This window comes from Crinia signifera, chromosome 1, assembly GCF_055691185.1.
Source record: "Crinia signifera chromosome 1, ASM5569118v1, whole genome shotgun sequence".
Taxonomy (NCBI): Eukaryota; Metazoa; Chordata; class Amphibia; order Anura; family Myobatrachidae; genus Crinia; species Crinia signifera.
Genome location: NC_139217.1, coordinates 424,293,346 through 424,314,446, shown reverse-complemented (window position 1 = coordinate 424,314,446; position 21,101 = coordinate 424,293,346). Strand labels below are relative to the sequence as shown.

The following is a 21,101-nucleotide window of genomic DNA, read 5'->3' as shown; positions in this document are numbered from 1 at the left end:
TACGGGTTCCGTCTCAGCAGGTGGTTGGCTGGAAACCGGGAGGCAGCGTTTGTCCTTCAGAGCCTGATGCTGACACTACGTCCCATTCCGCGCGACAAAGCTCGCTCCGTGTCTGGGTTGTTAAGGGGGGTGCGTGGTAGTTTTAGGGAGACTAGCACACCCGCTGTATGTGCGGCAACATGTCCACACCCCTGCTTCCCATAGTGCCCAGCCCCTCTCCACTCCCAGACCCTGCAAAGTAAAGGGAGCTCCGCACTCCGGCCCCCTTCCACACACCCAGCGGCTGCATGGTGCACATCCGGCCCCTCTCCACACCCGGAGTCCTCAGCATCTTGACAGTCCAGCCAAAATCTATTTTGAGTCATAGCTACTAAACTTATTTTAGATCACACTTTAATGGATTTATTCAAGTAGATGACACTCATGGGGTTCACAGTTGTTAACATGGCAAACGTTAACTAATGTGAGGTGTGGAGGAATAAGGCAATTAATGACCCTCCAGTCAATATCCTAAACTAACAGTTTAATGAAATACAGTAAGCGGACACATAAATCAAACTATTATTTATTCAATTGTTTGAGGGATCCCAGTGACTATCTTCAGATACGAGTTGAATACTATCTGCCAAAAGTCTACTGGTAAACATGTCAGAGTTATTATTCATGTTTATTTTAGAAAAGAGACCTTAAATTAATGATACATACGGCTCGAGCTCTTTACTCGAGATAGCTTAATCCATACTTGTGTGTTATTAAGCTCTGAGCACTCATGGCAACTTTTAAAGAAAGTTTTGTTTAACATGTTTCACACCACTTCTGTATATATAGAGTCACATTCCAGACCTCAAACTTAGTCTATATTACACATGAAGAAACATGACAACTTTACTTTGACAAGGCACAGTGTTATCCTGAACTAAGGGCCAAAAAAGATGAGATTTCCCCAACGGTCTGTTACAGCATATAAGCCGTTTTATGTACAAGCAGGTATTTAAAAAGGTTCTAGAAAGTCATTAAAATTTAATAGTTATTGCTATAACTACTACACGATTGGGTCAGAGGGTTGTCTTTCAAAAGTCTAAAATGTGCCCATACACAGTGAAATTGCACCGTGCGATGCCACTCCCGCTCATCGCACAATACAAAAAGTATGTGCTGCACATACTTTGTATACTGCCTTCGGATCACATTGCATTGCACGCAAATCGCATTCGATCTCACCTTGTATGGGCACCTTAATACTGATGTATTGGATTCAGAAGGAGAGATCTTGCATATGATTGATGGAAAACCTTCCTATCATGTAAGGATGTGGAGGTATCATGTGACCAGGGCATGATGGAGTCAGCTGACGTCACTTTCGGTTTTACAGTGGAAAAAATATTTATGCTACATCTTATAGTATGTCTAAATGGCTGAACCACTCAGAGATGCATGTAAAATTACTGCACCGATTGTACTTAAATCCAGATAGAGGTAGGACATGTTTTCCATACCTTCTGGTCGCACCCTGCTCTCCAGTCTCTGGAAAGAGGATTTTTAAATAATTAATACAGTCTTAAAACTTACACTATGTACTGACCCAGCCTTGGCCTTACTGCACATCTTCCCAACTACGGTCTCCTCCCACCTCAGATATGTTCTAGGTCATATTTTATTGCAGTGTCAAAATAACGTGCTCGCTGGCGCACACACTGGTTTTACCGGCATACATAGAGAAAATAATAATAAAATCGCATTTGCTCCAAAAACTAAAATGACTGGATAGCGGACAGAGCAGCCGATCCAGGTAAATTATATATATTTGGAAGAACAACACACAGAAAGGCGCACCAAATAGGTAAAAGTAAAATATTTGATATGAATAAATGAGAACATATGCTCACATACATAAACTTGAAGTAGTGCAAACAAACTGCTTATGCGATGTAACAGTGAAGTGAGAAACACATAAAGATGTGTCACTAAGATGTAATGGCAATGTGTAAACTGGAATGACCGGCATATAGATTGTTTTATCAGGACTTTCGTTTCTACAACACCCCTCATCACTCTCTACTAATCGTTACTTCTGCGGCATATGGGACTACTGACAAAATGGAGATTAAAAAAAAAAAACAAAGCCAAATGTTATAGTTCCTGATTCACAAATGTGCACATTTTTTTCCTAGGGAATTTAATGCTGTGATTTTTTTAAAAGTTAAAACCCGGTTGGAAATTTTACAAATAGTTGGTTCAAAACTCTAAATTCCCATATGCTCACTGTTCTACGATATGGAATTTGTGGGGGGGGGGGGGAGCATGGCCTGGAGTAGCTGGTAGTAGGACGTGCCTACTAGCTCTCCCCACAAAAAATCCTGCTAGATCAAGGATCAACAACCCGAATATTTCTCAGCAGCACATCAATTTTTACAGGGGCCGTTAAAATTGATGTGCTGCTGAGAAATATTCAGGTTGTTGATCCTTGATTCCTGGGAGGAAAAAGAATCCTTTCAATGAACATAGGGCCTAAAAGTGAGGTCAGTGTTGGATTGAGAGATACACACTTGGGATCCTGGAGTGGGAGGAGTCAGGAGAATAACCTTGTCGTTAACCCAAAAGAAACCTTTATATGAAAATAGGGCCTTGTTAAAAGGTCAATTGTAACTGTCTCGGAGAGTGACCTGTACAAAAAATCATTTGATGGTAACTTCATCTCACTCCAAGAATTGAATGTTGATGTAAGAAGGTCACGTATAGGTTCCAAACAGTGCTGGATGAAGTTAATGGTGTTAATTTAGTAAGTCTAGGTAGTGCAGTAGGGGTAAGATGTTTTGCGATCCAGGTATACCTGAGTTGGGTATAGGTTATACAGGGTGGGGGGGTTATGAGTATGGGGAGCTTTGCTTTGGGTGGGTTTATTTATTTATTTTGGTCTTATTTATCCATGTAGACTTTGTATTTTTATTATGATATTGGAATCTTATTTGATATGTAACTACTCTTTGGTACTAGTACAGGTTGGAACTCTACAGCCCATTATGAAAATAATGCACTTAAAAAATCCTGTTAACTTTTGAACGGAGGTACCCGATTGGTGCCTTCGGGTACCTGTACTACCCTGTCACAGTAGAAACTTTTGACTCTTATATATGCTTTGTAACCAACCGTGTACTTTATTAACTGCTCCGTTGATACATACGGTCGATATTCAATATGTCTACATTAGTTGTTTTCTTTTATTTGTTGGTATATACATGCTAAAATGTAATAAAAATTATTGAACTTAAAAAAAAATGAAGAAGAGGATATGGAATATGTGTACTTTATACAGACCAAAAATCGAATACGGATATTTCCTTGTACATTCCACCTTAGTGGTATACCGCGACACTACATGGGTGCACACATCCTTAGTATGAGAGTCTATTTCCAATACCAAAAGACAAATATTAGATAGAGGCTGGAACAATTTTCCACAAGCCTCATTCTGTGTTATGCGAGGGGTGTGCAATAGGTTTCCGGATACACAAAAGGGTCTGATTCTGCAAAAGCAAATTCCCTCCCTAATGGACAAAACCATGTGCAGAGAGAGTTAGATTTGGGTGGGCCTTATTCTGGTCTGTGCGGCCGGAGCCGAATATGCGGCCAGGACCGTGCGTCCTAAACCCCGCCTTCCGTACGGATCGCTCACTCTGTCCGAATGCGGTAAGCCGCTGACCGCACGGAGCACGAGTGGATTTCTCATGTATACACCTCCTCCATCTCTGGAAACCTCCCCCATCATTTGATGGTCGCATACCATCGAATGCAGGACCGAGCGGTCAGGCAGCTCCCGCGAGCTCAGACCACTCAGGCATTTCTCTGTGCAAAAGCAGGGATCTGGGCGGGCAGCTGACATCCGGCAATGTCATATGTCCGCCCCCTACACGTGCGTCACGGCCGCATTACCATACGTACGCCCAGCGTTTTCATGGGAACGCCCATGAAAAGCGGGGCGTATGCATATGTTAATGAGGCCAAACAGCCCTTCAAGCCCCTCTCCTACCCGTTCGTAGTGTAAACAATTCATGCGGAATTTGGACGTATGTCCCTTTCGCACATGCGCAGATATGCCTCTGCACATGCGCAGACACAAAACATCGGCAGAACGAACGCACGCGGACATATCCGCACCAACCAGAATAAGGGCCTAAATGTATTATATTTACAAAGTGAACATTACAGAGGTGTCCTCATACATATAGTGGGTGATTCTGAATTAATTGCTCCCCCACTAGCCCCCATCCGCGAGGTGAATGGATGCCGCACACTGGCATCCATGCACCTCCTTCACACTGCCTCCACCGCTGTCTGCAGAGTACAGCAGACAGCAGCGGAGGCAGTGTGCGACCCCCTCCCAACCTCCATATTGACCTCAGGAAGCTGCGGTCTGGAGGTTGGGCATCCCCACAGCTGTAAATGGGAGCCAGGTTGGCATACCCGTTTACACTGCCACTACCCAGGTCCTGCCTGTGTTCCACCCTGGTCAGGACCTGTGTAGAAGTCCCTTGGAAATGGACACAGGACCTGGGTAGAAGTCCCATATAAATGGACACGGGTCAACCCCATTTACACCGCCGGCAACCCAGGTCCACAAGGGGTTACCTGCATCCAAATATAAGTGTATGTCATGGTGATGTAATTCATTATACGACATTGCCCCAGGTGAGCGGGGTGTTAACATGCAGCTACTGTGGCAAACCTGTTAGGCCACTGAGAAAAATAACTAGGTTCACTTACTATTTTCATGAAACGGCTTATTGGAAAGGTTATCCTCATTTACATAGAAAGGGAACAGAATGAGCTCTCCCGTACCGGCAGTTATACTTTCTGTATGGTTAATACATCCAAGACAAAGAGTGAAGCCAGGAAAGCAGTCGCTCCCATCCACACCCTGGTGTCAGATCCTCTTGTGATGACAACTAGCTCACAGCCAGACAGAAAAAGACCAACACAGGGCAGCAAGCAGGAGGAGGGAGACGTCTGAGTCACCTCTCCGTAGGTCACGAAGGTTTACATACGCACTTTTCCAGGTGTATTTGTGATGTAACAGCAGTATGACAAGTCATGCTAACCCTGAACTCAGAAAATGCGATAGAAGGCCAATTATCTGAATGTCATGCATTCAATTCCACAATTATCCCATTCTCTGCAGAAGGAGAGCTGCCTTCTCAATTACAGTGAGATTGCCCACAGCTGTCATTACTTTACCAGGACCCAAGATTACCACATATGCCCAATAATACACACAAACTGATTGACCCTGATGCCCTCAGTACCTATGTGCTCATCTAATGCACAAATCTACTCCGTTAACAATGTATAAGACAGCAAATGCTTTCTCCAGCTTCTCTGACCTGCTGCCACACCGCAAAATAGCACAACACAACCCATAGTTACACATTATATCCAGTTTCTATATAGCTGAGCTGCAGTATAATGGGCAGAACCGTCACACACACACACACACACACACACACACACACAGGTTGAGTATCTCATATCCGAATATTTCCGAAAACCATACATTCCAGAAAGTGAAAGAAAATTTTTTTTTGTTAAAAACTCACTGGGGACATCTGTAGCAGCACTACTGATGACAATATATGTAACTGGTACTATATATGTACAAGAAAATGATTGCTTGGTATTCAAAGTCAATATCTGAGAATTTTGTTTCATGTTTTGAAACCTTGTTTTTTTTTGAACAAATAAAATATATTTGTGTGCATTTCATGTGTTTGATGTGTTTATACAGCATAAATGCAAGATACTTCAAAATACATCATTGAAATATAAAAAAATTCCAAAATACGGAATAATCCGTTATCCAAAACTTTCCTGGTTCCGCGCATTTTGGATACAGGATACTCAACATACATACATAATTTATTCACAGTTTCTTATATAGCGCAGCAGATTCCGTTGCGCTTTACAATAGTAGACAGTGATAAAACAAACTGGGTAACAACAAACAGACTTGGAGGTAGGAGAGCCCTGCTGCAAGCTTACAATCTATAGGACATACATACATACATATATATACACACACACACACACACACACACACACACTACATGTAGATTTCTTATCCCAGGAGACAGATTTGCTCATCCTCTATCAGGGCGCTCTTTCTATATCAGGTAGTCTCTGACATGTCATTCTAAATATGACGTTTATCTGGTGATTTGCCCATGCGGATTACGTTATATCTGTAAAACCAAGAGAAGTTTTAAAGAACGGACGGCGGGTCATCGATCCGCCATTAGAAAGGCCCTGGAAAAAGGCAAAAGCAATCAACAGCTGGACCGTCATTTCGTTGAAGCCTCACATAACATTGCCAGTTTAAAATATTGAATGATCGACCACATTCCTTAAAAATTATTGGAATGTGAAGCTCGTTGGATCATGATGGCAGTGTAAAAGGGGTATTGGTCTCAATGTGGCTAGGACACAAAAAGAGACTGAGTTGAGCAGTTATTTCTGTGTGCAACTGAGTCTCTGAAACTGTATGCAATGTAGTAGCAGCAGATTTTTCAAAATAAAACTTCCATTGTGCTCCGAATACAGACTCAGTCACACACAAGATACAAATTTCCATACAAAATGAATCAGCATTCTCCTGCTGAGTTCTAGTAGCATTGAATTGCTACTAAGGCATATTTTTGGCATAAAAAAGGATGCTTGGCGTTCGTGGAGTTGCACGGGACATGGTGGCTCACTTATGCCAGACATCTCATGAAACATGGTGTATTGAGGCTACATCTGCAGGGATAAGAACCTTGTTTCAGATTGTTCTATCATACTTCCTGAATCTTCATGAATTTCAGGGAGACTCGCTGCAATAGTGAAGATCTCCCTGAAAAAGTTTTGCAATCTCCCTGCAGCTCTTTAGGTCACCACCAGTGCCCGACTTACAACTACACTGATTAGGCTGCAGCCTGGGGCACCAGGACTGTGGGAAGCACCTTGCAGGTAGTTGCAGAGTAATAAAATAAAAGCCTTATTTATACCATGCTTGTTATCCATCATTTGTCCAGATGTATTGTGGGGGGGTAAAATTCTTAATGTGACTGCCAATGCCAATGTAACTTACTGACGGAACCATTACTTTATGTACATTGTGCTACAGCGCCAGCTGAAATGCCTAAACCCAACATCTCCTTCACATGCCACAAGCATTAGATCCTACATGCCAGTTGTATAACCTTGTTACGTGCACATGAGCAGTATGACTGGCGAGTCCCTGAGCGCCCATACATGTGTGTGTGTGTGTAGCAGCATTACATGGGGACCTATATGTGTGTATTAGCCTAGGGCACCTGGAACCTTTCATCGGGTCCTGGTCAGTGGTCACTGCTGCAGATTTCAGATTTTACGGTGACACCTCTGCATGGGCAGCAAAACTTGGTTCAGTGCACAGGTTGTCACATTACGTTACAGTTCTAAAACTTTGCAGATATTTTTTTCTTTATTCTTTTCGGTATGACTGTATGGTAATATGTGCAGAACTATATAACTGCTGTGGAGCAAGTAACTTTTTGCCAGGGCCGCCAACAGGGGGGGCTTATTTTGCCCACAGCACCAAACCCCCACCCCACTCTGCACACTGCCTACCACTCGGCGGCTCCCCAGCCAGCCAGACACAGGGCAGCCTGCAGAGTGCCAAGCCACATTGTGTCCCAAAATCGGGTGAGCAATTGGGGGGAGGGGGCCCGGACTGCAGAGGGGGGGAAATCGGCTGGGGGCAACAGGTTGACAGGGGGAGATACCCTGCCCCGCGGCGGCCGGGTTTTCGTACATTAGAAAATGCGGTAAACACCCAAAAACGGGGGGTTTACCGCATTTTTAGCTTAGTACATCCCGACCTTAAGTTCCATTTTGCCCAGTGTCTATGGCAAGAGATGATGTGGAAAATCGCTGGGATGAAAAACGCTCAGTGCATATTTTTAGCTATTTTCCCCAGTGCGTATGGGCCTTTAAGGCAATATGTATGAAAACCGAAATGCAGCCAAAACTCAGAAACCTGTAGAAAGATATAATCCTGGAAGTCCTATTATGACATGCATGTTCTTTTCAGAAGAGCTGTCCGCTGAGATTGTTCTAGCAATTCTACATACATACCGGCGCTATTAACACCACTAGGCATGTGGCAATTGGTGGGATGTATCGCATTAAAAATGCAATGCATCGTGCCTGTGATCCATTAGGTAGGTCAGTCTCTATACATTGAACTTTATATAGTGCATGCTGTTAATTAATACAGCTGCTGTCTTCTCCATGTGTGATTTATTCAAATGCCCATTTAATGGCGCTGTTTTACTTGGGTTCCCTCTCTAGGACATTTCCATATTTTATGTTGTTAAGGAATTGACAAATATTCAAGTGAAGATTAATGAGTTTTTATGGTCTTGTTTTCTGTTGTGTTGTTTTTTAATTAAGACAAAGCTAAAACAGATTATTTATTATTGCATGACCAATAGTATTTTTGCACAGAAACCCTTATATATGGAATGGATCGGACTGAAAAGAAAATATTATTAGATTACAGTGACTTCAGAAGGAAACTCCATAGGAAGCCCGTGGGAGAGTCCTAAATACCAGCGTTCTAAAACAATAGAGTATTCTGGGATGTTATACAACAGAGTATTCTGGGATTTTAACCCCTTCCCGACATTTGACGTACATGTACGTCATGGTCGGGAAGTACTTCCCGACATTTGACGTACATGTACGTCATGGCTTCTAACTGTCACTGCGTCTATAGACGCGGTGACAGTTAAGAGATGTCTGCTGTCCCTGACAGCAGACATCCCCCCTCGCCGCCCAGGGGGGGGCAGGGGTGCCCCCCCCGGTCGGCGATCGCTGTGATTGGCTGTTCAAATCTGAACAGCCAATCACAGCGTTTCCTGTGTTACCGGCGGCTAAGCCGCTCGGTAACACAGAAAACGGTGGTGATCGGTGCAGCACCGATCACCACCGAGCGGCAGCACCCCCCTCCCACCCACCGGCACTCACCCGGCAGCTCCGCCGCCCGGAACAGCAGGCTCACCCGGCTCCCCCAGCGCACGCAGCGCTTCCCCCCTCCCACCCCCCCCGCAAGCTGCAGCAGCAGCAGTAAATAATAAAATGTGTTGCAGTGAAATATATATATATATATATATACACATATATATGTATATATATATATATATATATATATATACATACACATATATATGTGTACATATATATATATATATATGTGTATATATATATATATGTGTGTGTATGTATGTATGTATGTATGTATGTATGTATGTATGTATGTATGTATGTATGTATATCTGTCTGGAAGCGCATATATATATGCGCTTCCAGACAGATATTCCCGACATATGACGTATATATCATGGTCATGGTCGGGAGGTACTTCCCGACCGAAGACGTATATATACGTCATGGTTTTATAAACTGTCACCGCGTCTATAGACGCGGTGACAGTTTGGAGATGTCTGCTGTCCCTGACAGCAGACATCCCCCCTTGCGGCGATCGCTGCGATTGGCTGTTCAAATGTGAACAGCCAATTGCAGCGTTTTCTGTGTTACCGGCGGCTAAGCCGCTCGGTAACACAGTGATCGGTGGTGACCGGTGCTGTTAAGTACAGCACCGATCACCACTGATCGCCAGCCCCCCCCCCCCCTCCCACCCGGCAGCCCCCCTCCCTCCCACCCACCCGGCTGCCGCAGCGCCAGCACCCCTCCCAACCCCCCACCAGCCGCAGCGCCAGCCCCCCTCCCAAAGCTGGTGACCAAAATGGGGTCACATGTGGGGGGGTTCCACTGTATTGGTGCTTCGGGGGTCTTGCTAATGCGACATAGCACCCACCATTCATTCCACCACCAAAAATCACTCCTTCCCTTCTGAGTCCTGCCATGCACCCAAATGGTATTTTTGGGTCACATATGAGGCATTGCCGTACTGGGGAGAAATTGGGGCACAGATTTTGGGGTGCTTTGTCTCCTTCATTCCTTGCGAAAATGAAAAATTTTGAGCCAGAACTGCATTTTTGTGTAAAAAATTACATTTTTTTACACAAAAATGCAGATCTGGCTCAAAATTTTTCATTTTCACAAGGAATGAAGGAGACAAAGCACCCCAAAATCTGTGCCCCAATTTCTCCCGAGTATGGCAATGCCTCACATGTGACCAAAAAATACCAGTTGGGTGCATGGCAGGACTCAGAAGGGAAGGAGTGATTTTTGGATTTTGCAGCACAGATTCTGGTTGAATGACCCCTGAAGCACCCATACAGTGGAACCCCCCCACAAGTGACCCCATTTTGCAAACTACACCCTTCAGGGAATATAGTGTACATTTCAAACCCCCAGGGGTTTCACCAATTTTGATACAACTGAGCTGTGAAAATGAAAAATTAAATTTTTTCATTTTCACAGCCCAGTTGTATCAAAATTGGTGAAACCCCTGGGGGTTTGAAATGTACACTATACCCCTAAATGAATTCCCTGAAGGGTGTAGTTTGCAAAATGGGGTGACTTGTGGGGGAGGTTCCTAACTTTTAGCACTTATGGTGCCTAGAAACCTACATGGTGCCTAAAAAAAAATCTCATAAAAAAGGAGGCTCCAAAATCAAGTAGGTGCTCCTTCTATTATGAAGCCTGTGGTTTGGTCAACGTGCACACTAGGGCCACATATAGGATATTTATGAAAACAAAAGAATTGGGGGAATCAATTTTTAGTCACATTTCTCTAGTAAAATCTACTGTGTTCGTTAGAAAAACGTATTAAAATTGAAACTCTGCAAAAAAAAAGAAATTTTGAAATTTCACCTACACTTTGTTTTAATTCCTGTGAAACACCTAAAGGGTTAACAAACTTCCAAAATGCTGTTTTGAATACTGTGAGGGGTGCAGTTTTTGAAATGGCATCATTTATGGGGGTGTCTCACATACAAGTCCCTCAAAGTCACATCAGAACTGAACTGGTCCCTAAAAAAATCAGTGTTTGAAATTTTCTTGAAAATTTGAGAATTTGCTATTCATATTTGAAGCCTCCTAGTGTCCAAAAAAATGAAAAGGAGGTTGAAATAATGATTGCAACATAAAGTAGACATATGGTCTTTGTTAGTTATTAACTATTTTGAGTGGTATGTTTATTTGTCTCACAAGCAGAAAATGTGACATTTTGCAAATTGCAAAATTTTCCATTTTTTCACGACATTTTGGTATTTTTCACAAAAAAACACAGACTGTATCGACCCAAATTTACCACTAACTTGAAGGACAATGTGTCACGAGAAAACAATCTCAAAATCACTGGGATAAGTAAAAGCAAAAAAAAGTTATCCCCACTTAAGTGAAACATGTCAGATTTGAAAAAAATGGCTCTGTCAGGAACGCAAAAACTGGCTCTGTCAGGAAGGGGTTAAGATCGCTCATGTATTAGGCTGGGTACACACTAGAGCAGGGGTTCCCAAAGTTTTTGAATCACGGCCCCCCGAAGCACCAGAAATATTTTTTGCGGCACCTCTAGGCTAATGCTGGCCACACATCAGACCAACTTTCCTCCAACCATCCAACTAGTTGTTTGGATGGAATAAAAACCTGGTAGTGGAGAGGAGCAAATGGAATTTGTAACTAAGTCATTTGTTTCCCAAATCTGAAAATGGACAACAACTGTCACTCAGACAATGCAACTGCATATTGGCAGTTGCCCCCATACAGTACCAGATTTTCAGTCCAACCAACCAACTAGTTGGATGGTTGGAAGAAAGTTGGTCTGATGTGTGGCCATAAGGTTTCTCACTGAGAAAGTCAGAAACCAATATTAAGTTAAATAAATTGTGTTTATATCTCATCTTTAGGATCAGTTCCGTAGTAATGGACAGGCTTCACTTCTGTTTGTCTACTATTAAACTATTATAATGGACATAAAAAAACGTGAATTGGTCCTGGATCACCAACCCAGGGCACCCCCTGCACGTCCTCCAAGGCACCCACGGCACACAGTTTGGGAACACTGCACTAAAGTGATATTGATATGCTAGACTCAAGTTGGTACTTTCTTTGTGGGGGTTAATGTCTGGCGCTGCAATCCTCACAATGGGTCTGATTCTGGTTCACTCGCAAAAGCAAACTCCTTTAATGGGCAAAAGCATGTGCACTGCAGGTGGGGCAGATGTAACATGTGCACAGAGGCTTAAAAGGACTGTACACATGCATCGATTTTTCCCGATTTTGCTTATAGAAGCCAAATCAAATTGAATCCTAAACAAAATCGAAATGGTTTTTGTGTCACTTTCCATCTACATTCAATTCCATGCGTGCTCCCGTTTTCACAAAATCGACACAAAAATCCACTGTGCAGCCAAGGAAATATTGAATTTGATCTAGTAAATAGAATGTGTACAATGTACCATGAATGTATTTCGAATTCGATATCAAATACAAAAAGTACAGATCTAATGCCAGATCTAATAGAAAACCGAATCTAAAGGTGCGTACACACGTACAGATTTTCTGTCTGATCTATCTGGTGGGAAAAAAACCTGGAAATGTATGGGAGCATATGACAATCAAAAATTTCCACCCACATGCAGGAAAACAGAAAAAAAAATATATGCTTTGATAAATTTGTTATATCAGAACGATTAAACAATTTGTCTGACTGATCACTGTCTGTTTTCAATTGTTTGGGAACAATTTTTTCGTTGTCAGTTGCTCCCATACATTTCCAGGTTTTTGTTCCCACCAGATAGATCAGACAGAAAATCTGTACGTGTGTACGCACCTTAACATCAAATCAAAAGCAAATCAATGTATGTGTACAGGGCTTTAGATTTGGGTGGGATTTGTACTTCAAACTGATATCTATATTGCAGTGTAGAAATAAAACGGTTAGTATTTACCCTGCACAGAAACAAAATAACTCACTCAAAACTATAGCTGGCCATACATCTACAGATCGATTGTCAGATTGGGCTGGTAAGAACAAAATCCTGGTAATGGATGAAAGTAAATGACAGTTGACAATTTGTTTTGAAATGCTGGAAAACTGCCAAAAACTGTCACTCATCCATTACCAGGAATTTGTTCCAACCAGCCTAATCTGACAATCGATCTGTAAATGTATGGCCACCTTAACTCTGTCTGCACATGTTACATCTGCCCCACCTGCAGTGCACATGGTTTTGTCCATTAAAGAAGGAATTTGCTTTTTGAGAGAACCAGAATCAGGCCCAATGTCTGTAATGTAAATAGCAGAAGTCCCTAGACTAGTGGTTCTCAACCTCGGTCCTCAAGTACCCACAACAGTTCACATTTTTCAGGTCTCCACACAGAATCACAAATGAAATAATAAGCTCCACCTGTGGATATTTTTAAATGCATCAAAGTATCAGTGAATAATGAGTGCACCTGTAGGGTGTCCTGGAAACATGAACTGTTGGGGGGTCCTGAGGACCGAGTTTGAGAACCTGTGCCCTAGACAGACAGGATGATATGTAATACTTGATGCCAATGAGACATATGAACACTGTGATCCCTATACAGTGTACGCAGGTCATGTAGTCAGGGTTTCTCATGTCCTGCGTATGTTATAGTGTGTTTGGCTGGGACAGTAACTATCCTACCTATATTCACAGACAGAAACCTCTGGTATAAAAGGCAAGAAGCTACATGTCCAAATGCTTTTATACAGAATCAATAAACCATGGTGACATTGAATATCACAGCACGTTACAGTACTGGCATCAGCAACCCTACCTGTTTGCACACCTGTTGTGTGAGTTTCTTTAGTCTGTGCGATTTCCAAAAAGGTGTGTAGCCTTGTGGGTTGGGGGCGTGACCTTCTGACCTGAACCCCCATGTATGGCACTGCATAGCACGGGAGGTACAGGCTGCCCCAGGAGCGTGCTTTGGCTGCAGTGCAGGCTCCTACACAGGCGCCGGGTTCTGCATTTAATTATACAGTGCAGCGCCCGAAACCTGGATAAATCTAGTTAATCGCCAGGGTGAGGGCCAGTGTTCTCACAGAGAATACTGCCCCTGACAGATCGCTCAGCAGCACATCGCTGTGCAGTGCTGTGTGCTGTGGCAATGCTCATCTTCTCACATCACTATGTGTATAGGCCCCTTTAGAACATAAGAAAACCCTGATAATAAGCAACAGATCACACTGATCACGTTATTTACAGTACTTTACACTTTTTACTAGACAAGAGAATGTTAATGTACTAGTAAGCCCGCTCGAGGGTACTGCTTCCAAAGCTAGTAGATGTAGTTTCACTTGCTGCCAACAGATGGCTCTGTTTCGGAGACACACAGATACTAGAAATAAACTGTATATAGATGATCAAAAAATTAATAAAAAAAAAAAAAAAAAGACATTTGAAAAGATTATTAATATGAGACAGTAAAATTGCTCCAGTCATTAAAGAGTGTATTTACTAAGCAGTTTTTTTCATGCCCTACCAGCCAGTCGTGGGAGAAAAAAATAGTGTGCCAAGAGAAGCAAGGCACGGTGCCTGAAGCATGGCGAGTGCAGCGCGCCCTGCAACGGGACATGGTGCAGTTTTTAGTGTCCACGTCGACCGTGTTGAAATTCGGGATAAGAAAAGTAAAAAAAAAAAAAAAAAAACTTGTCGAACTTTTGACTGTCGTCCTTGCCCATGTCCACCTAGACCCATACCCACTTCTACATTACATTTTAAAGACTGTATGTTAGATGTATTATACCGGCACAATAATGCTTCCTGCTTTGCGAACAGGAAGAAGCAGGGACAAGATGTATTAATATTTTGGATGCCAGACCAGGGGATTGAGAACTTCTCCCTTTGGCGACCCCTGTCAGAACCCCCACAGCGCATCAGCTGACCCTGCTGTGGTGAATGGACAATGCACAGCATTATGCCCCTCCATTTACCACACACCAGCACATTCATACAGTGGGGAAAACGGGATTAGCGCATTGAGGTAATTTCCCCATAACGACTAAAAATAAATCTGGGTTTTAAAAAATGACAGGAGCGGATTGGTTGGTATTTTCCCTCTCTGCAATCTTTAATAAATATCCCCCCTAAAACAACATTAGAAACTTTCAAAATAAACTTTTTAGTGAAAAAAGGTGCATCCTTTATTTTGAAAGTCTCTGGAGTGCCGCCTCATCTTTGGATATAGGAGTGGTGGTAATCTCTCCCCCACAGGAAGGCACCGGATCAAGGTTTGCAGAGATTCATTGAAGTGCCGGAGACATGGTTACATATATACGGACGGAGCACCTCTCAGTCAGTGCCGGGAATCGGAAAAGCGCTCCATCTGACAGGGTGTGCGAGCGTCTCACATGCTCGACCATCCCCGTCACACGACGGCGTGGAGCAGAATCCCTGCCCGTCTCCGCTTCAGGGAGTTGGACAGGGGGGGGGCGCTGCGGGCAACGACGGGGGAGCGGCGGCAGAGGGCTCTGTTGGAACACGGCAGTTGGGGCAGGCTGGCGGGTGGCAATTCTACCGCCAGGAACAGCTTCAGGGAGACGGGCAGGGTCAAGGTAAGCTATATGCATGTTTTTTGTTCTCACACCTTGAAAACGGGGCTTGTGCACCCCAAAATGTCGGTCATATGTGATATTTGAAATACAGACGTTTGTTTGCTACCCAGACTTCCAGTGCAGATTTTTATTCAGTATATACACGTGTCCATATTTGAGGAAGGCAATGGGGCAGCTGCATGGTAATTAGGGAGTGCCGGACCATAACATACATTTTTTATTTTAAACATTGCTAGCATATTAAGGATATCTTGCTACACTTTAAAACACGGACTTCGGAAGATATACACAGGCCGATTAAAAAACAATGACTACAAATGCTGACTAGACATCAACCATGGTTTATGTAGTTTAACCATAGTTCACAGACACAAAAACAAAACCCAAGTTATTTAAACATAAAAGAACCCAAATCTAAACTATTTCAGGAACCAAAATCCAAGCCATATGTAGCAGAGATAATGGTCAATTGAAGTTCTACATATTACAGGTAGATCAAAACATTTATACGATGGTGTAATCTGTATATTATAGATTGTTTCATTTAGTGTGTAATTATGTAATTTACTAGTGTTGTGACATCGCTTCAGGTAATTAGGAATGCTGTTTACACTACTACTGCACTATAGTTATCACAAGCTCCTCACAGGTTAGAACAAAGCTGCCTTGTGATTTCCTATTGTCGGAAAGGACTGTAGTCTGCGATATCCTTATTACAGAGTACAGAAGCATTATCCCTGGCATTATCAGCTAAGTTATGAAATGGGAAGGCTGTTCAGCCACAACTAGCACCAACGGGCCTATGTGTGCCAAGTAGAACTGACAGAGCTACAGTAAGCTAATGATTTTACCTTACAAAATAAAATAGATCTTACAGGTTAGTGTAAAAGGAAATTATGAGCCTGTTCAGCTATTCTCAAGGGATCACAAATACTGTAGAACACAGGTTCTCAAAATCGGTCCTCAGGACCCCACACTGCATTTTTTTGTAGGACTCCTCAGTCACAAGGGGAATTATTAGCTCCACCTGTAGAGCTTTTAAAATGTGTCGATGAGTAATGAGTGCACCTGTCGGGTGACCTGGAAAATGTGAACTGTGTGGTGTTCTGAGGATCGAGTTTGAGTACCCCTGCTGTAGAAAAGATTCTGTCAAATAGTATTTGGGACCGATTCCAATATGTACGCAACAAACGTGATTTTTCAGCATACAGACATGTAAAACAATGCTGCTGAAGCAGCCGTCCACAGAATAAAAAAAACGCCACGGAAGCCACTTCAATGTCGTCAGCCACTGCATGCACATATACAATATCAACACAAAAGCTAGGAATATTAAACTCCCAGAGCGAGTTTAAAGTCACACAGGGGAAGATGGACCAAGCCTGGAGAAGTGATAAAGTATAAGGGTATAATGTACCAGCTAATAAGTTCCTACCTGCCATTTTACAGGCTGGGTTTGACAAATGACAATTAGAAGCTGACTGGCTGGTGCATACAACCGTCCACTTTATTACTTCTCCAGACTTAATAGATCTGCCCCACAGACTGTCTATGGAAGTAGCGACACTGGCACCATATTTTCTGCGTGCCACTCCCCGTTACCTCCCTATCACTTTGCAATTAAATTCTCACTGCAAAGGGACCTTGGTACATGCACAGTGCAATCCATATGCCCATGCAGTCAGGCGATAACCGTTTTTGTGTGAACATCGGCGCTGCAATGAATCAGGTCCTAGAACGATTGTCAGATTGGGCTGGTAAGAACAAAATCCTGGTAATGGATGAAAGTAAATGACAGTTGACAATTTGCTTTGAAATGCTGGAAAACTGCCAAAAACTGTCACTCATCCATTACCAGGAATTTGTTCCAACCAGCCCAATCTGACAATCGATCTGTAAATGTATATAAATGTCAAAGGATAGAACCAATGTCTCTATAGTTCCATACACACTATGCAGGGATGCATTAACAGCCGCCGCCACATATCACTGTTATTCGCCAGCTACCGCATTCTTAATAATTTCATATGCACTAACATTATTAACGCAAAGGACAGTTCTTGCGATGAGCTGCCCTTTTCTGCGATCCTGCTCCGGTGCTGGACAACCAGGTCTGAGACCAAGGAGTACTGCTGCGAATGCGCAGAGTGACAGCGCCAGGCAGATCCTTCACCCAGTAAAACGGAGAGAAGGCCATAGGCTTCTATAAGCTGGCGATTCCCTCCGCAGCGGTGCCCCGTTGGAGGGTATTTAGTGCATACGAAAATGCAGTAAAAACCCCGAAAACTGGCATTTTCGGTACTTCCTCATCTTTGCGGCAACTGCTTACGCTACGGAACTTACGTACTGTACGGCAAGAAAAAAAGCAGTATCCCTGGGTCCGCGCCACCATGTACTACCTATAGTAAAGTTGTGGTGAGCGAAGTGAGCCACCAAGCCCGAAACGTGATGAGTGAAGCGAGCCAGTGAGAGGACAATGGTGCTCTTACTTATCGGTTAAGTAGCGGCTAATGTAACTGGCGTAGCGGTGGCCACAAAGGTGAGGAAGGTGAGGAAGTACCGCGTTTTGTCTTTAGTGCATCCCACCCTATATCTTTATCTGAAACAGAGGTACAGGTATACACTCTGTGACCCATTGGTTTGGGCAATGATGGGTCTTGCAGTCTGATAGAAATTAGTAAGTCATACACTACCCATTTGCAGGGGGGCAGTGGTGGTGTACCTGTGTAGCGTGCTCCCTGTCCAGCTGTCAGCACCTGGATGGCGGTTCCCAGTCTCCAATGTCCCCAGGTGCTTAGTTTTCCCACTCACAGCACAGGTGATATCTCGGGGACATGTCTCCTCTGCAGTCTGTGACTTGCAGCCTTCTCCCGGGTCCCCAGGATCCAGAGTTCGGGCTGAGTTACAGGTTACACGCTGACAACAAGTGCGGCGGCAGCGGCTATGGCTGAGGGAATCCGGGGCTTGAGAGTTGGCAGCAACTGCAGCAGCCGGTCTCTGTGTAATGTCCCCTCCCAGTCTGACCGCTCGTCCCTCCCCAACTGTCTGGGGGATGCTGGCCGGGCTCTGCCCCACCTAGGAGGCTGGAAGTAGGGCACCGGGAGCACGTGTAGTGAGCTTCCCTCATTTACATAATGGAGGAGAGTCAGACACTGCTCAGTCTATCAACCTCGGGTAATATCACTGTGTGCAGTGCACTGGCTGTGGCTGACACTGCGTTATATGCCTGCCAGACTGTGCTATCACCAACTCACACTGAGCATCTTCTTATGCCTAGTCTCAGGGTTTGCATTGAACAGTTATTATGTAAATATCACTATGTAAATCCTACATAATAATTTTGTGCAAATTCTCCTATTTGCAGCATTTTAGAAATATATTATATATATATATATATACATATATATATATATATATATATATATATATATATATATATATATATATATATATATATACGTTTCCAATATGCCGGCACTCCATGAAGTAGTGATGCAGCGGGGTGGGTGCACTTATAACTTCCATACATTCAATCCAAATGAAGGCACTCCACGCAGTATTTCATGCAATATTAAAAATATTAAAAAGCTGTATTGAGATGCTCCATAATGGCATTATGGAGCATCTCAATACAGCTTTTTAATATTGCATGAAATACTGTGTGGAGTGCCTTCATTTGGATTGAATATATATATATGGATCCGATATGTAATGCCGGCGGTCGGCATCCCGACACGAATCCCGACCGCCGAAATCCTCGCCACGCAGCGGGCCCGGTGCCTCGCTACGCTCGGCACTCTATTTTATTCTCCCTCTATGGGTGTCGTGGACACCCACGGAGGGAGAAAGTTTCGGGATTTCGGCGGTCGGGATTCCAGTGTCGGGATTCTGTCCGCCGGGATCCCGACCTCCGGCAAATTGACTGCATCCCATATATATATATATATATATATATATAGACGATAACGATCAGGCGGCACTCACGGAATTTTAGTGAATTTCAAATGAGGTTTATTTCTCCTACATGTTTCGGGCTACTGCCCGTCCTCAGGGAACAACCAAATACACTCTGTGATACAATATAAATAGTGCAATGCAAAACGAAAAAGTGACACCCTTCCGGTAAATTCGCGCCACATAGCACTTACCCGCGGCTTCCCAGCCTGTGTACTCCTTTCTGCCATTGACACGCCGTGCTGCGCTGCGGGGACACGTTCCGGGGCGCACCATCACTTCCGGCTCTGTTGGCTCAGCCCTCTGACGCGCTTCCCCCGTCCTGCACTGCGTTCCAAGCTTCCAGGTGCCAAGCCTCGTTTTGGATGCCGCTGTCAAGTGACAGCTACGCGAATCTATATATAAACAAACCAAAGCAATACATTAGATTACAATATAAGAATCAACTTCTCAACAAAGTGTACTAAAAACATTTAAGAGGCTCAAAATGAGCCATATAAGAGGCCAAGAATACCTGACCATTTAAAATGTGAAAAACATTTAAAGACATACACACATCAAAAAAATTGTGAAAAATTGTTACAAAAAAATTACAAAAAATATTAAAAAGTACAGAATACAGATCACTTGGTTTATCATAATCAAGAGTATCATATGATTATCAAATATTTCATTTAACTTCTACTTTATATCCAAGAGATCTGATATATAACTATGTATTGCCCAGATATTAATTTATCCAATATTACTTAAATGTTGATTATATCTTTAGAGAAAACTTTGTAGACCATGTTGCTCATTTAGGCCTCTGGGAGCAATTGTATCTAATCTAAAAATCCATCTGGCCTCTGCCTGTAGCAGGAGCCTACCCCTATTACCTCCTCTTATTGTGGGTGGGATATGATCCACTATTTTTGAACGGATGCTGGCAATGCTATGTTTAAAAAGAGCACAGTGTCTGGCCACTGGTTGATCACTTGTGCCAACACTCAGTGCCTGTCTGACCGCATGGCGATGGTTTGCCATGCGTTCTTTAAATTGACATTCCGTCTTGCCCACGTAGTATAAACCACATGGGCAAGACAGAACATAAACAACATACCGTGTAGAACAGGTCACTGAGTGTTTAATGGCTATCTTGCTGCCATTATGGGGATGATTAATGGTACCTCCTACAAGCATAGAGCTGCAGGTGGTACACCCCACGCACCGATAACAGCCTTTGGGGCGTGTCATGAAGTGTGCTGGTGTTTTCTTTTTATTAAGATTGGTCACGTCAACCTTTACCAGGATATCTGCTAGATTTTTTCCTCTTTTGTAGGCTGGCATAATCCTGGAATCTTTCAAGCTTTTTAAATCTCTATCTGAGGCGACCAAAGGCCATAGGTTCTTGACCTTTTGGGTCATTACACTACTGCCATCGGCATACTGGGTAACCCAGGGGATTTTATTTTCAATTGACTGTTTCTTTTTAGATGTATTTAGAACAATCTGTCGGGACATATTCAAAACTTTTTGTTTAGTTTTCTCCAGATCGCTTCTCTTATAGCCCCTCTGCTCAAACTTCACCTGCATCTGATCT

General features: G+C 43.3%; 1 protein-coding gene across 2 annotated transcripts in view; it reads right to left on the bottom strand.

Annotated features, from left to right (window-relative positions):
- The window catches only part of ARHGEF28 (Rho guanine nucleotide exchange factor 28), a 229,529-nt gene extending 210,859 nt beyond the window's left edge, over nt 1-18,670 (bottom strand). For both annotated transcript variants that reach the window (XM_083151902.1, XM_083151903.1), the window contains exon 1: nt 18,288-18,670. The gene's annotated coding sequence lies outside the window, so the exon portion shown is untranslated. The remainder of the gene's footprint in view (nt 1-18,287) is intronic.
- Nucleotides 18,671-21,101: the final 2,431 nt, after the last annotated feature.